Raw genomic sequence first — 13,552 nt, 5'->3', positions numbered from 1 at the left:
CAAATCATATATTGAGTTCAGTTTCAACCACATTTCTCTTGCAGTAGAGCAGCTCATGATCAGTTCCATAGGTTTTTTCTCTACTGTTGTCACAATCAATTTCCTTGCACTCTTATCTGCCTTCAAAAACTTTTTTAAGTTATCATCATGATTAACTGAACCTGGTGCTGGACGAACCAATGAACCCTCGCAAACCGCGAACACATCATCATCATCTTCTAATAATGTGCGAATCACGAACTGCCACTGGTGCCAATTTTCTTTATCACGCAGCCGCTCAATCTTCAAACTTGTTGCATCCATTTTGCTTCGTCTTTTTCACAAAAATAACTTCATATACTTGCACTCGATTTTTACACTGCACTATACACTCACGAAAGCATCTGGACCCATAACCTGTTGGTGGTTATTAATTGTTTCAAATAAGAAACACTGTATGAAGTACAGGCACAAGAATTTATTTAGTAACAAGTATACAATTCAACGAGGTTTACAATTGACCGAGGTTTCAGACGAACTAACTAACGAACGAACGAAGTAACTAACTAAGGCGGAGGGCGTCTGTCCTTATATACCTGCGTTTATTACTCCTTCGAATATTCCAGGCCTACTTCCTCGGTGCATCTAGTATCTCCACATTTCGAGAATCTTCTAGTCTGATCTTCCTTACCTAGTACAGACGCAGTCTCGAACCTTCTATTATAGATGTAGAGTTTTTAGAGTTAATTTTCCACAACATACATAATAGGGTGGTTCGAAAAAGGTACCACCAAAAGTTTCCTTAATACATTTTAACAAATAAAATGTGCAGTTTGAAATTATAATAAACATAAATTGGCGTGCGTCAGGTGAACGAGCTGATTATCAGTTGAAACAGTGCCCCACATGGGACATCGAAGAGCCTCTGCACGATACTATTGTCTATCTCAATTTTAGCCAAGTCCAAATTTATTGACGCTGTACCAACCTACGTAATTTACAATTCACTCTGATTCCTTAGTTGCAGAATCCTTTCCCGGAAAAATAATTCTCAAAGAAAGTTGTGAATATCTAAGCTTGCGAAAGCAAGGAACGCAGTAATAAGAAATTTTCAAATATTACTTTTTGAAAGTGTTAAAATTTCTAAAGCAATATTTCAGTATATTTCGAAACTATCTCCATGATATGCTTCGAACAGACGATAATTCATATGGAGCCTTTTCAAAATGTTAAACTTTATTTTCACTTCTTACGACTATTTTATATGGAAGCATTGTTCACAATTATAAATGAGGTGTTATGCTTAGATTGGATTGTTACGCTTTTCGAGACATGTCGTTTAGGCGTAGTCTCTCCGAAAGTATTGTGAAAAATATGACTTATGTGGTATGCCTGGATTCGGGAAATAACGAACTATGTGTATGTGTTATCAAAAGTTTTAGCCGCTAGGAGTTTTAGCCGCTAGGATCGGTAGTTACGTGCCTTAAATTTAACCCAAAAATGCTTTTCATTTATGCATGTTTTTTAGCATTTATTTAAAGGCAATAATTCTTTCATACCTGCTAATCTTTTCAGAAAGACTTTATCTAAGTTTCTGCAAAATGCAATTGTCGACATAATCATTACAAGCCGAGAAATTGGCCTTCAAAAGTAAGGTAACTTTGACCAATCATATTTTTAATATAATAAACATTATTTCACTTTTAATAACACATATCCATAGCTTATTATTTTCCGAATCCAGACATACCATATAAGTCATATTTTTCACAATACTTTCGGAGAAATTACACCTTGACGACATGTCTCCAAATGCCCATGTACACATGTAACGTCTAAACGCTACAACAGATAGCATAAAAAAATTCATTTAAAAAAATAATACGTGCCTCAAAATGATATTTTTATTATTTTTTATTCAAAATTGTTTGTGTAATATCGGTACAGTTTCACTGTAAATCCCAAATGTACATTTTTGCGAAGTGCTTCGTCGTCCCGCAATTTGGGATGACTAGTCGTACCTTCTTATGTAAATAAAAAACTCGATTGACTATAAATGTTTTTTTAATCATTCCTTTAACGTGTTCAAAATTTTCAAAAATATTCGATTTAAAGAATGCATCAGCAGTGATAGAATGATAGATGCTGCAACATAAAAGTATTATTCGCGGAGCTCAAAAAAATATTTAAAAAAAATTTTTTCTTCAGGCTTTTAAAATTTCCAAAAAATATTTAATATGAATAATCTGGCGACACATTCGTTCTTTCAATCAAAAAATAGAAAAATGTAAATCGGGCTTGATCGAATCAATAGTCTTGCGAATGAGAAAATAAAATATCTCACAATTAATTGAATTTGTGGCTTCTTATAATAGTGTTGCATTTAAAATTTTTTGTTCATTACACTGGTATTTTTTTAGCAAGAAATTTATCTTTCTTTTAAAGAAAAATTGCTCAATTTTTTCTACATCAACTCTTGAAAATATTTTGTATAGTCAAAATAGTAACATACATACAGGCAAAAAATCCTTTTCGAGTTTAACATTGCATTAAACCAATAGGCTATTTTCTTCGCGTGTCATAATTCGTTATACTATCAATCAGCAATTTCAAGCGATGTGTGTAAATATAGTCCTTGGATTTCTCAGCGTGAAATAATTGCAGGAAGGATCGATGATTAAACTATTTGAGGTTACGTTATAATTATTTAAAGATCTGTGGAAGTGGAGATTCTGCTTACCCTTGTTCAGCCGGGAATTATCTATTTTCTGGAGAGGATGGCGAAGGAGGAAAATGAGGATGCGAAAAGGGAGGGTAATCTCAGATTCTCGAGTCTCGCATCGTGCATCGGCTCATTAATCTCGTGAAGTAATTGCGAGCGAGCGTGGTAAGCTTCTTCCTTGCTGTTTCTTCCCCTTTTTCTTCTTCGTCCTCTTCTTCTGCTTCCCATGCGGAAAAAATATGTATAGTTTATGCACAGCTGAATAAACTATATATGATATTTCCCACTATGAACATTTTTTTCTGCTTGTCTTCTTTTTCTTTTTCCTCCTTTTCGTCTTCCTCTTCTAATTCTTATTCTTCTCCTTCTTCTTCCTCTTCTTCTTCGTATTCTTCTGCGTAAAGGTGAAAAAGAAGAAGAAGAAAACCTACGCAGCAAAGAAGATTGCTGATATCTGTTCGTCACCCGCAGTGCCGATTGATTCTTGGAAACGGACGAATAGTATCGGTCCAAGAGAGTGCATAATGAAGCAAGAACGCAGCCATCTCGTCAGCGAGATGATCCATATAAATTAAAGTCGCCCCTTATTGACATCTCGTGTCAGAGCATCAGTCGTTGACACTGCGATTTCAAATCATGCTGATAGCATCCAGTTAAAAGTAACATTCACTCGGAATGGCAAGAACAGTTATTGTACTGACCTACAAAAAGAAACTCCAATAGGAAATTTAACAGTTACGCATATTCCTGCAACTCGTATCAAAATTCTTCGCTAGAAACAGGGGTGGTATACTGACCAGGAAAATCGGGAATCAGTCTGGAATCTTGAGTGCTGGGAAGAAGCCGCGAAACAGCCGGGAAGTTTTTTGAAAATCGGGAATTTTTCAGACTTGTTTTTACTTTTGCTATAAATATCCTTTCAATCCTCGAAAAAAATGTCTTTTAAATTGTGTTCCATGTTACCAACCATCTCCGTTAAAATATCCAAAATAATTTTATATTTCACATTTCAAAATAATTTTTTCGTTAAAAAAACGAATGTTCCTTTTATGCTATATGTTTAAGAATATAAAGCTTGTGTAATTGAAGGATCTTATAAATTTTTCGCAAGTATACTGTCGTGCAAAAGTTTTAGGCCACCTCTTTTTATGACTGGATAAATTGTCTTAATTTTAATTATACCAAAGCTAAAAAAAATCTCTTTAAAAGGTTGATTGTTTTGAAATTCTGTATAAAAGAAGCCCAGGGTGAATCCAATTTGTCTAGTTCTTAAGTAGATATTGCAAAAATAGTGTGTATTTCAATGTTTTCTTAAATTTTCAATAACTTCTAAAATACGTATTATGCTATTAAGAAAAAAATTATTTTAAAACTACATAAACCAATCTTGAATCTGTCGTTCTTTCTTAATCAGACGATCCCTGCCACGATTCTCCCGCCACCGTAAATTAATTATGAGCTTGCACATTATTTTGTCGGGTACGTAGTCTCGTATCCTCTCTTCTCGGCTTCCCTTTCATTATTTCTTCTATTTCACGTTCGCGCTAGTTATCATTCATTATACTGAGAGAATCAAGGAAACCAACTTATGAAGCAAACTGCTACTTGTTGAGAAGTGTCACTGACCATAGGCTCATTTTCACTTCATTAAAATGTTCATTCTAAAAGTGTCCATTTTAATATGACCATTTTAATGTCAGAATTTTAATGTAGCCAATTTAGTGTCACGATTTTAATTTTATTACCTTAATGTCACAACTTGATTGCGGCCACTCCAATAAGGCGTCTGTCGATCGCTTCATTTATTAAAAGGAGTGAATCATCATCGAAGAAGTAAAATTTGGTTAATCACTCGCAAAAATGAAATTTAACATTTAAAAATTCAAAAGACTTATCGAGAAAAAATAAAACAAATAATACATTCTTTCAAGTCTATTCAAGTCAATTTTAAGCGCATGCGTCAAAATAATGGTAATTCGATCAAATTTCTATGAGAATAAATCATTTCCAACTTGAGAAAAATATTTTAACTCTTCATTTATGGCCATTATTAAGTTACGTCTTTCCGCTGTGGTATTCCTTTAATTAAAATTAATATTTTGATAGGTTTTAAGATTACTTTTTTTATATTGTTCATTAAAATGATTGCGAAACATAATTTTCGTGTTTTACATTGATAGATTATATTATATTAGTATCGCCAATTCCCCATATTGAAGGTTTTTAGGTAGCAGGGGCTTCTATACCCCTAGAATTATACGATATTGATAATTATTATCCTGGGGATATCCCAAGTGTACTTGTATGCTTAATCAAATTAGTTGGTAAGATTAAATCTAATAATTTTACTGATTTCTTTGGTCTTCTTCGCAATTTTTTAGGTGCAAATTTATGAGGAAGTAACTGTACCTTTTCCTTGATAAAAAGGTAGGGGCGATGAGAGGTTATGTTTACATAAAGTGACCGGGCAATGTCTTATTCATCCAAGGTCGATCAGCTGATCGCGAGGCTTGGTACAACTTCGTTCGCCCGGGGGCGGAATCGTGGTTACCTAACCTACTTCGCGGCCTTCTATAACGTTTTAATACAAAGTTCTTTACGATCTGGCGCTGAGAGCGTGCGTATGGAATTCTGGCTCTGGAACACAAGAGATCTGAGACGAGAAGTTAGCCCCCTTGCTGTTCTGGACTTTGGCGCTCGCATAAATCCCGGCCCTCTCATAAATTGCGATACGGTAGCATTAAAGTGAAAATAATATATGAAATTTGCCTTTTGATCATTTTGTCGGCCGGGGGCGCACAGCTTCCGATCTGCCTTTCTTCACGGCCCTTGGGTCTTGTACGAGGTGCTTGACTACGTACGCGTTTACGTACGAACGTGTGTTTATATACAGGGTGGTCCCTTTCGTATTTGAACTTTCGTCGGATTCAAATTTCAACCAGGTGTGAATAAATTGCCAAACACTCTTCAAAAAATAAATTTAATATTTGCACCGCAAAGTTTGGTTACAATAGGGTAAAGATACCACAAAGAAAAAAATGAGATTTCTATTGGAAACAATTTTTGGTTGTTAAGGAACTGCAACAAAAAGGAACCCCTTTTGCTGAAAAGGAACCTAACATGATGAGTTTGCTTCAAAGGAGACTTCAGTTGGACCTTCAAAGGAACCTAATTCGACATTTTGTCCAGATAATAACATAAAGCTGACGGACATATAATTTCATGAAGAGGATTAAAGTAAAAAAATATTACTGCAATTGGAATAGATATAATTACTTCATAAATATAATTTGCAGGTTAAATAGCAAACTTGCAAACATAAATGTGTATAGTTTGCTCTACCAACAAATTATGTCAATCCCTGATATACCAATCCCATTTTGCAAGTGGTTGATTTGGGAATGCGCCTCCATATTGTTCTATTCAAGCTAGCAAGTGTTCTCCAAAGGAACCCTTTCGGGTCTCCACAGGATTCTCTTAGAGTGAAAATTATAAATGATTCCAATTTTTATTTAAGTCGCAACTTTGGTAAAACCCCAGTGTTTTCTGTGGCAGTATTGAGTCACTGAAAGATCCTTCATATACTACCTTACGCGTTATTCTTTTATTTATTTCTACTTCAATTTTTTCATTTATTCGTTGAAAATCATCGCCCTCTAGATTCTAGATGACTGCAACACATCATAAGAAGCGTACACACGAGCGATTATGTCTATAGGGAAACTTCAAAACTTGATGTAGCGAATAATTACATTATTAAAATAAACAAATGGACTCATTTATATTGTGATATTAATTTTTTGGCACATATAGACACTGCGATAAAACTACATTTATTGCTCAACGCCTTTCATACATTCCGAATATAAAATCTTGAATAGCAATATAGTCTATCTATATTCTATATGGTTACATACTTGACTTACGTTTCAATACATAAGCATTACATTATTCGTGTCAGTTTTTATTCGTGACCGAATAGTACAAAGTTTTTTTTTTGAAAACTTTTCAGCGTTCTGTACAATGTTTTATAATGAAAAATGTAACACCTGACAATTTTGTTTGAATTCGTAATATTACAAATAACGAATAATAGTAACAGAAATATTCGTTAAGAAAATATTTGAGGTCTGAGGAAAAGAAAATTTCTAGGATTTATTATACAAGCCATTCGAGGGAAAGGGATTCGGTGGGAAGACATAGGGCAGGTAGAAGAAAAGAAGAGGATTAATGTGCAAGGGTCGATGCAATCGACCGGTTTCCTTATATCTCCTCCTAACCGCCTTTTAGACTTACAATTAAATATGGTTGAGATTCTTCAAAGTTCAAAGAAAGAATGAAAAAGTGAACCTTACTATGAAGGCATCTTACAGCTGCGTGACGAATGCATGACGAATGTTGTAATTTACAAAATCATACACTTAAGGAACTTTTGGAAAAAGAGCATCCTGGCCATGAATAATTACATAGATGACATAATCAATATTCCCTTTCGGCTAAAAATATAAAATTAAACTTTAGAAGATTTAAAAGGACTTACCACTTTTTCATCGTTTATTAATTTTTAATTAATACATCCATTCATCGCGTCAGCGAGGTTTTATTGCGAGTAAGAAGGTCCGCTATCAAGACTGGAATGTCGACCGATCAAAGAAAAGAATCTGCGAATTCTTGAGCTCCAAAACCTTGAGTTTATGTTCATGCCTGGTAGAATATCGACACAGGTCCGATCATCAAGATTAAATCCCACGAGTTGTTGACCCCTAGGAAACAAACACTGATTCTTAAAATCCGATATTTTTGCACCCATTATGAGTCGATTATTAAGCATTTGTCACTGATCTTTACAGAGAGCTTCAATTTTCAAGGCTTTTAAATCAATCGGCTTGTCTCATTGAGGTCCTTCAATTATGATTTTATCGCCTTTCAAAAATTTTTTAATTCAACCGAAACGAATTTAAAATTCTAATTACTTGAGGGATTTAGTTCAAGTTATAAAGTATATTCGGTAGTGCATTGGTAGCTTTTAAAAGTAATCCGCCAAGTAAGGTAAATGCTGTCGTGTTTATAAATAACCAAGAGTGAAATTGGATTATGTCAATAAAAAAAGAATAATTTTTAGTTCAGAAGAATGCGCCAGCTTCACAGAATGTGTCTAATTGTTGAACATATATAACAGCATTAACAAACCAAATAAAACTATGAGGTTCGATTTTAAATTTCGACAATTCAAAATTACAAAATTCTATGATTCTAAAACTTAGAAAAAAATTATAATTGAACTATCTCAAATTCAAAAATTAAACCAAAAAAAGGACAATTAAATGAAGGTTTCATTGAAGCGCGTGTTAATTTAAAATTACAAAACTGAAAAATTAAATTTTATTTCCGGAAATTTGTAAATTTTCTCATTAAAAGTATTAAACTTTCACTTTTGCAAATTAATTTCGTATAAAATAAAAAAAGATTGAGATAGACAAAAAAAAGTGCTTGATTTCATTAAAAAAATTCACCTTATTTTAAGGTGTCACAAAAAGAAGCATAGGCAACCTAGAATTAAGAATTACATTTCAGCATTATATGAAGGGAATCAGATTCCTTAAATTCAGGGAGGCAAGAACTTAAATTCAGCTAGGAACGCTCTTCAATTAAGAATGTATGTATATTGAAACCTGATGTAACCTTAAGTTGATACCCTATCCTAACTGAAATTAAGGGTAATATTTTAACTAAAAACAAGAAATTTCTCACGCCTAATCTACACTCCTGAGAGTCCTGGGCTGTTCTTATATAGTTACTCGTTACAGGAAATATACAAATTGGGTTTCTAGCTTGAAAAAAAATCAGGAAAAGTAGGAAAAATGGAAAAAACGGTAAATATAGGAGGGAGGTGGGGTCCAAAATCTCCGGAAAATTGCGTTAGGTAATGTATCGAGAGAACGCTTACGTTGCGAAGTAAGAAGTTTCATAATAATTTAATTATTTTGATGGGTTCAGTAATCGAAATATTGACTGACAACTGGAATTGATTTTGCTGCAATACTTTTTTAAATCCGTGAAACTAAAACTCCACGAATTATGGAAACATAGTATCATAGCCAACACTGACCATCGTGACATCGATTATTGGAATAGAACGCGACTAACATGAATGGCCACGACCTGTAGTGTAAGCGTTACTTAACGTTGTGCAAGGTAGTACGAACCTGAATTTCAGGAAGGTCTACTCGTTAATTTTAGGTAACGAAAACCTTACAGGTTATTTCAGGCAACCCTCTACTTACTTTCCGAAATGCATACTAAAATTTCGGAGCATACTTTACTTTATTCCAGTAAAAAATTATGATTTATTATTTAAGATAAGTTAGCGCTTTATTCAAGATAGTTTACACGCTTAACTTTAGTTCCTTCCGTAATTCAAGTCAATTCTGAAATTAAGTCAAATATAACTTTAAGTATTTATTTTTAATGTGTTCTATGTTAAGCGCTGAGCAATTTCGAAATGTTGTATAACATTTTATTACATTCGAAAAAATTTTCATTTAATATTTTATAATTGATTTTAAAGAAAAATCAGCACAAAATCAAAAAATGTCACTTTTAAATGTTGCAAAAGCGTTCTATTTCAACATTTTCGTTTACTTTACATATTATATTTGTTTTTGACTATTATCGGTCCTAGATGATAACGTCAACATTTTTTATAATATATTTTAATTAAAATTATATTCTCGATTAACCAAGTTTTATTTTAATAGCGAAACTTCTCTTTTCTTATACATCGATAATTTCATTAATGTTTCTCATGCATGGTTCGTTAATCATTAAATTCATAATTTATTCAATAGCAATCTTATAATTAGGAGACATAAAGTTTAACGATCAAAGAAATTCTGAAAGACATGACGACTCACGTTAATCAGCTTTTTCAGCGTCACCTGTGGAATTTTCTATTACCTAATTTTTCAAACATAATCTGTAATCTTAACTGCTAATTATATGGCTGTCATTTCAATTTATTATTTTGTATCGGTACCGTCAATAATAATTATCTAGACGACATGCAAGTACTTATAAAAAGCGAAACTACTTCATATTCATATTTCTATTTACGATTCAGATTTTATATTTAGTTTTTCTTACGATTTATTTTTCTTTCAACTTTCCTCAAAGAAAGTAAGTTCGCCAGGGAAGTTCCATTGTCCTCGCATTAATTTTCAAGTCGCCTCTCGTGTAAGTTACTTATTATATCGAGCAAGTTTTCCACTTGAATTATGCAAAATGCGGTGAAACACGATGCCGGATAGTTTACAACGATCACGCTCAGGTGATGCGTGCCAGTAATATGTTCGTTGCGCCTGCATTTAAACTCTACTTATTAAAATTCTCCTTAAGTATTTACGTATAAATATCTATCTCTTGAGTGTCTGAGATGTGATTAACGAGCCTACCATTTCTCATATACTTAGAAAAACGATTCAGATGAATCAGCACTTGAAATTTATTTTCCCAACTCTATATTTCAACTCATCTGCCTTTGCAGAAAATCACAGAAGGAAAATAAAAGACTATCGAGAGCAAATCGACCAAAAAGGGGTAGCTCAATAAGAAGTATCATTATTCATTAGCATCTAATTCATTATTTAAATTGCTAGTTGCAATGCTCCAAATTAAACACTTTTCCAATTCTGCAAAGTGGAAAATTTATCTACAAATATTTCTGGCTTGACATTTGAAATACCTTAGCAAAGAATGTTAATTTTATGGATTCTGCAGTACCATAGTATGTTTTATTTATTCAAGCCTATCTCCATATATAAACGGGTTTACAGTAATAATTACTAGACCGTTCTACGTTATGTAGATCGAATCGTCGTAAAGTTACATCATGTATTATAAATCGTGACGTCATGCGAATAAATTTTTCGCCTATTTTTCCCTTTTTAACTGAAAGTAATCTGACCTTATTAGTCACACGCTGTGATATCGATAAAGTTGGCTGCTTCTGCAATCATGTGTCGAGAGCGGATCGCCGCTTCGTGTGGGATGATGTGCGTGAGTCAAGCGACCTACCCTACATATATGTAAATTTACGCATGCACACCTTGCAATCAGCCTACATAACGGAGACAAGTTGCATAGGTCACTTGTTGATATTAATTATGATCTTAGCATTAATTGATCGATAATAATTCTCGCTTGACGTGGAATTCATAAAGACGCGAGAAATGGTCAAACATCGAATGAGTTAGCGTCTATCTTCAAGAATGCACGGAAGAAACTAAGGTTTCTATTGAAACCAAATTTTGGTTCCTAAGCGGCTACAACAAAAAAGAACTCTTCTTGCTGAAAAGGAACCAAAAACTATGAATTTGTGAGTAGGAGACTCCAGTTATGTGCTTGAAGTTTTGAACGTTCAAATGAACGAAAATTCTCACTGATGACTTTGTAAACCAGAAAAAGTGCTAAAATGTTTGTTAGTTTACATTGTAGATAATTTTTTATTATTATATGAAAAATATTTCATTCGTCTGAATGCTCGAAACTTCAGGTACATAATCCAGTTGGACCTCCAAGGGAACCCAATTTTGATAGAAATTTTTTTAAAGAACCTGTAGTAGGCTTTGCCCACTTTGCAAATTTTATCTAGTTAATAACGCAATTTTTACGTTAAAGCACACATTTAAGAGAACTCTGACGTTTATAATTAAATGAAGAGAATTAAAGTACACAATATTATCCCACTTATAGAATATATAATGAATTGGTAAATACCATATTCAGGTTACATAGCAAACTTGTAAACATAAATTCGTATTCATATGCAAGAAGCTGTTCATCTTACGTCATCAGTCAATAACAGTCATATTGCAGTAAAAATCCAAGTGTTTGGTAATTTATCCTACGTACAAGCATGCATACACGAATATAAAATACAGATTCATTATTTACACTCACATTTAAAAAATGGCACCCATTAAAAATATGAATATCGTTTGTGATTCCTTTGCCGACAAATTCTGGAAATCCCCAATTTATAAACCCCAATTTGCAAACGGTTGGCTTGTGAATACGCTTGCATGGTCTTCTATTCAAGTGTTCTCTAAAGGAACCCTTTTGGGTCATCACAGGTTTCCATTGGAGTTAAAGCTCTAAAATATACCAACATTTATTTAAGCCACAACATTAGTGAATTCTCAGTTTTTTCTGTGATACTTTCATTTCCAGTCACGTTCGAGTCAAGTTATGTACAATAATGAGAGGCTTGAAATCATAAATCCAGGAATCCCCGTCCGTCTCCTTTTTTTTTTATCTAATCTCCCTGTTTCTTCTTTAGATGTGAAGAAATATCAACTATAAAAATATAAATCAACTATAAGACCTAAAAACAAAAATTTGGACCCAATTCACCCCTTTTTTACAAGGTTTCGATTCATTTTTGAAGATTCACATGCAGAAATTCAAGATATTTTGAAAAAGATAATGCGAGTTTTTGAGGAATTAAGAAATGATTGAGAGTTAGCAAGTATGTACGAGGTACCACAAAAATAAGAAGGAATAATTCCATGGAAAGAGCTAGAAGAAAAAAGTTCTTGATTAATTACGAATTTGTGAAAAGATTGTAAAATGAGAGGCGGAAGAAAGACGACGGGAAACGAGAAGAGAAGAATGAAGAATGTCACTGGTTCCGTTCAACGTGATACACTGCGAATGCGTGACAAATAAGTGCCCGCCCGCGGCGTACTAAACGGGAATTTGCATTTGTACGCAATAATGTGATATGCCCCTTTCCCCCCTATTTATCCTTTGTATGGGACATTCTTACGTACCGGTGTACTTTGTACACTCGACCTTTCTTGATTCTCAATTTTTCTTTATAATCTCTCTCATAACCATTCAGTACATCTTTCAGTAACTAGATTTGACACGAATAAAATAAAATAATAATTAACTTAATTAAATAATAATCTAATGATTGTTTTTTTTGTGTTTCAGGTAAGTTCAAAGCTAATCAAACTGATAGAGAACCTTGCGGAAGTACGTAGTAAGATTTTGAATTTTAATTATCAGTGCTGGAAATTTATTCAAAAATATAGACTAGGTTGAGTGTTCCCTAGTTGCTTAATGAAAAAAATTATAATTACTGCTCCAAAAAATATATAAGCTTATTATAGTGTATGTTTTTTTTTAATAAGAGGATTTAAAAAAGTAAATTACGGTCAGGTGAACCGACTCATCCAACCCTATATCAAAGATAGAATTTGTTTGATTCAAAGAAAAATGTTTTGAATTAAAGAATGGTATATTTGAATTGAATACAATTTATATGAATTAAACAAATATTTGTTTAATTCAAGAAATTATTATTTTGAATCAATATCAAAGAAAGAGTTTGTTTGATTTAAACAAAGTTTTTTCTGAATGTAGAATCGCAAACTTTGTAAGAAATTAATAATTCTAAATTATGGGCCTCAAAATTAACGCAAATAAAACAAAAACTATGGTGTTCGAAGGAAATAGTGAGAAAACGCTATGCAATATTTTATTAAATGATGAGAGAATTGAACAGGTTGATAAGTTCGTATACCTTGGGAGCTTATTTACTAGGGACGGGAAGATAGATGAGGAATTAGATAGACGAATAAATGAAGGCAAGAAGGTTATTGGTAGAGCAGGTCCCCTTATCAGAAGTAAAAATATATTAAATAAAGCTAAAATGGCAATACATTATTCTATATTTGTACCGAATGTACTATACGGCAGCGAGACATGGACTTATCAAGAAAAAGATAAGAGTAAAATTAACGCAATTGACATGAGATTCATGCGCATAATAAGCGGGAAATCCCT

At 33.1% G+C, this 13,552-nt stretch overlaps 1 protein-coding gene across 1 annotated transcript in view; it reads left to right on the top strand.

The window, feature by feature from the left end:
• The window catches only part of LOC117181998 (protein dachsous), a 318,444-nt gene that overhangs the window by 115,775 nt on the left and 189,117 nt on the right, over positions 1-13,552 (top strand). The gene's annotated exons all lie outside the window — the stretch shown is intronic.

This window comes from Belonocnema kinseyi, chromosome 10, assembly GCF_010883055.1.
Source record: "Belonocnema kinseyi isolate 2016_QV_RU_SX_M_011 chromosome 10, B_treatae_v1, whole genome shotgun sequence".
NCBI lineage: Eukaryota > Metazoa > Arthropoda > Insecta > Hymenoptera > Cynipidae > Belonocnema > Belonocnema kinseyi.
This window is presented reverse-complemented; position numbering and strand designations above follow the sequence as displayed.